Below are 4,555 nucleotides of genomic sequence, written 5' to 3' on the forward strand. Positions count from 1 at the left end.
AATAGTTGCCAAGGTTGAAGGGGAAGAAAGGGTTTAACTACAAAGGGGCAGCAAAAGGGAACTTTGGGAGTGATGCACATAAATGTTCTCTATTCTAAATATGGTTTTGGTTACACAAATCTATATATGTGTTAAAACTCACAGAACTGTACACCCCCAAAATTCAATGTATGTAAATATTTTTAAAGTAATAAAAACTATTTTAAAATGAGAGAAAATGTCTATAATATATATTGCTTATTATAAGAAGTCACAAATGTGTGAACGTGTATGTGAATATCATGTGTGTTTGTATGCATGTATTTTGTGAATATAGAAGTATCTTTTTAAATTTTTAATTTAAATGGGTATAGAAATACCTTTAAGGATCTGAAGCAAACTTTTTTGTCACAAGAAAATGTTTTAATCTTTTCATACACTCTGTTCACTTATTCAATAACTATTTATAACTTGGCAAGTATTCTGGAAGGAACCAAGGACACAACAGTCAGTGATACAAACCATTGCTGACTAATAATATTAAAAATATACAACATGTGTCCAGTGTATATGCCAAGTGAGTTACATCTGTTTTTTTTGCTTAAAGAGGTGATAAGAGTTGCCAGGACTATTACAGCTAAGAAGTGGAAGAGGCAACATTCAAACCAGGTTTGCTGTCTCTAGAGCCCAAGCTCTTAACCACAGTGCTATCAGGCTTTTCTGGCAGATAATGTTTGTTAAGCTACAAGTGTGACAAATGAAATAGAAAGTAAATCTAAGGCACCCAACCTTGCAGGGGGACAGAGAAGACAATCGCGGCCATGACATTTTAGCTGAATAAGAGTTAGCTGAGGAAAGCTGGAGGAGTTGAGGAGATTGTGTAGCAAAGCAGAGGAAAAGTAGGGGCAAGGTGCAAAGAAACTAAAAAACAAATAACAGCAACCAGACCCCACCACACACACACACAGACAAAAACAAAAACAAAACAAAACTTGTAGGGCTAAAATCAAGTGGTGGGAGGAGTGAGAAGGGGCAAGTAGTAAGATGCAGGCTTACTGAGGAACCTTGTTAATAACACGGAACTTTAAGAGCAAAGGCACATAATCCTACTGCCGGAACATGGGTTTCTATATTTGAAGCAAACTCTTAACAGAAGCAGAACTGGGGAGGAGTGGAAAAATCTTACTTACGGAGAGTAAATTTTTAAATAATATTTGTTACAACAAACTTGTATAAAATTTGTAACATTGGTTAAGATTTGTATGATGAGAGAAACAGGCCCAGATAAATTGAGGTGTCTTGTTCAAAGTCATACTATGACAGAATCCAGAGGATTCTTACATATGCCTAATGTTCTTTTCAATAAATGACAGTGAATTCAGAAGAAAGTCAGAAAGGGGAGACTGGCGTTTGGGAAAGACTGTATTAAGGAAGAGGTATTTGGGGTCATACCTTAAAGGACAGAAAAAATTTAAAAGGTGGAGATAACAGGAAAGCATTTTTGGTAAAGAGACTATCTTGAGTATAACAGGAAAAAAATAAAGCTTGTTATTTTAGCCGTTCCAAATATTTATCTAAATAACCGTTCCAGGTTATTTAGATCGATTATATAGGTATACCTATAGCATTAGTAGAAGGTGATGCAGAGATGTTACAGGGCATGAGACCTTTGAAAAGACTGTATGGGGTTTGGGAATTGGGAAAAATTAGTAATACATTAACAGCCTTCAGAGAAGCCAGAAGAGATTAAGCCATCTTAGTCTGAGGATGGGCAACGGCAAGCTGTGCTTTCCAAAATAGGTAGCTACTTCCCAAAAATGTATTTCAAAATTTGGCTGGGTTTATTTGCAGGGAAACTTATGTTTAGCTCAATTAAACAACGATGTTTCACACGTACAGGGTTTCAAAGAATTTGGGGCACTCTGGAAACGGAGAAGGGTCCTGACATTAGCCTTCTCATCCGTTATTTAGCAACAATCCCAGCTGTTCTGGGATGCTTATTTCCAGAGCTTCCTGGCACATAATAATAGTAACCTTTCGCCCACACTATGTAACATATTAAGGAAAGACAAATCGTGGGTCTGTGGTTGTTTGGGAGTAGCATGCGCCAGCCTATCAGCACTGTTTACTGATTGGATTTAGGATTTGTACTTGGTTTGGTGGAGCCAGGTAAGTTTGACGGTTAAGTCTGATCACATAAATGTAATATGTCTAATGTGACCAGCTCACTACAAGAAACCTGGACCAGGAGCAGTCTTTGGGCTTTCTGTTAATAGGTGCTTTGCACACACAGTAGTGGTGGTTTGAGACCTGGAGACAAAGCATGTCTTATCCAACCTAGCAGTGAGTAGACAAAGAAACCTGGACATGAAATCTTCAGGCACTTTAAATGCATATCCTTTTCCTGATATTGTTGTCCTGTATCCTTTGCTTGTAATAAAACTGTTCCATGAGTATAAACGATGTGAGTCCTGTGAGTCTTTTCAGCAATCAGTATCAAAACTCCTCAGGTAATTAATGAACAGAGCAAGGGGGACAGGAAGGCACAAAGATCATCTCTGAAGGGCAAACATTTATTTTTTCAGCTCTTAGTGAATGTTTATAGCTGCAAAAACCTCACTTGGCAATTGACAAACAAAAACGACTCAGGACTCTGTGATCCTGAAATCTAGGGAAGTCGTTTTTTCTTCTCTTTTCCTGGCTTTTCAAAAGCTTCCCCCCCTCCCCCGGGGGATGGGAGTGTAGAGACAGAAGCCTCAGATGAACGCCCGGGTCGTGGACACACTGCTCATCATCTTTGTCTTCTTGTGCCTCCTATTCTCACCAAGGGAGTAACCGGGGTCCTGGTTTACAGGACAGACAAGTACAGGAGACTGAAGGCAGAAGTGGAAAAACAGGGTAAAAAACTGGAAAGAAGAAAGAAACAGTAAGAGTCAGCTGGTAGGAAGGAAGGAAGGAAGGAAGGAAGAAAGAGAAAATGGGCAAAAAGAGAAACTGAAGAATAACAATGGAGATGGTCTGAATGAAATCTGTGTTTGCAACTGGCGTTTGTTTTACTGCCCAAACGGGAATGTTAATTCCATATTTGATGGTAGAATGGTGACAAAGGTCCCCTTTCATCCCCCTTTCCTACATCCAAGGACTATCTCACAGAAGTCTGCTGGAGGATGACAACACAGACTGTTCCTTCATCTTCCTGTGTATTCTCTCTACCATGTAATTGGACGGAACATCCAGAAGATTCTCAGCCTTGCCCCTTTACAAGCTGCCACCAAGCAGGCAGGTGCATTTCTTGGCCCTCCACCTCCTTCTGGTAAATTCTTTTGAGATCAAGAACCCTATAATTCCTGTCATCAGACTGGCAACTGCTTTGTAGCAAGAGCCGTAGGCAGCCTTAACATTTGGGCCATTTTCTAGTTTTGAGTTATTTCTAGACTTTTTGGGTATGATTCGAATGAGAATGGCACCTAAGAAATATGATAGTGCTTTTAATCACAGATTATTTTTTTTAAACAAGTGTGTTGACTAGATAAACTCAGGCGATGTTTGAGTTTGTAATGAGAAACATTATGTAATGAGAAACAAACATTATGTAATGAGAAACAAAATCTTGTTTTGCTTATATGAGTATTTCCTGTGGGACCGACTCTCAAGTATATGCTGTGTGCTGTGGAATTCACTCTCCATGAGCGTTTAGAGATCTGGAAGAAAAACTGAGTTTCTGTAACTCTTAATTGGAACTGTTTATTGTATTTTTTTCAAGGCAAATATATGACCTGAGATCAATAAAGAGGCCAAAATTTTAGCTATTTCATCTACAAGAAGACATCTGTTTTGTTTTGATTTATTTCTAGATACACGTTTTTAGTAATCTGAGCTTAAGGGTGAACACTGGCCACAAAGGGGCAATGTTTTAAATCTTATCATATCTGCCTCATATGCTCAGTATATAGAATTGTCCTATTATAAGAATAGGAAAGTAGGAGAAGAAAGGAAAGCAATGACTCATGGGAGCATAAAAAGGAGGGTCCTAAGCAGTTCCCTTCATACCCAAGTACAATCTGTTGGATCTTGGGGAGGCATTCTTAGTCCTCCCTGGAGGCAAGGTCATAGTTATATGTGGTTAATCTCGTGGAGCTTCCTTTTAGTCACAATGGCCTTCAGTTCCTGCCATGCTCCTTTGTAAAGGATAAGAGGAGGCTTATACCGTGATCTTCCCCTCCTAATCCATGGAACTGGAAATCCTGTATGGAGTCACAATGCTAGTAATAAATATACACATTTATCAGTTAAAAAAAAAAAGACTCAGACATGAAATTATCCTTCAAGAATTCAGATGCTCATTAATAACTCATTACTAACTACTCAGAAAGAGTAAAATGTAACCAAGCTAATAGAGGAGAAAAGGCAAAATAATACAAGTGATTCAATACAAAAGAAATCAAGAAAGGAAAGAAAAAGGAGTACAGGATAAGTGAAATAAATAGAAAAGAAGTAGTGAGATAGAATAATAAAACTCAAAATATACCCATAATCAGATTAAATGTAAATGGTCTAAATGTTTTAATTTTTTTCA

The 4,555-nt window shown here is 38.1% G+C and overlaps 1 pseudogene; it reads left to right on the forward strand.

Moving 5' to 3' along the window:
• The first annotated feature begins 2,739 nt into the window (after positions 1-2,739).
• LOC132499462 (calcium load-activated calcium channel-like) lies at positions 2,740-3,306 on the forward strand (annotated as a pseudogene).
• The last annotated feature ends 1,249 nt before the right edge of the window (positions 3,307-4,555 follow it).

Source organism: Mesoplodon densirostris, chromosome 11, assembly GCF_025265405.1.
Source record: "Mesoplodon densirostris isolate mMesDen1 chromosome 11, mMesDen1 primary haplotype, whole genome shotgun sequence".
NCBI classification, from domain to species: Eukaryota; Metazoa; Chordata; class Mammalia; order Artiodactyla; family Ziphiidae; genus Mesoplodon; species Mesoplodon densirostris.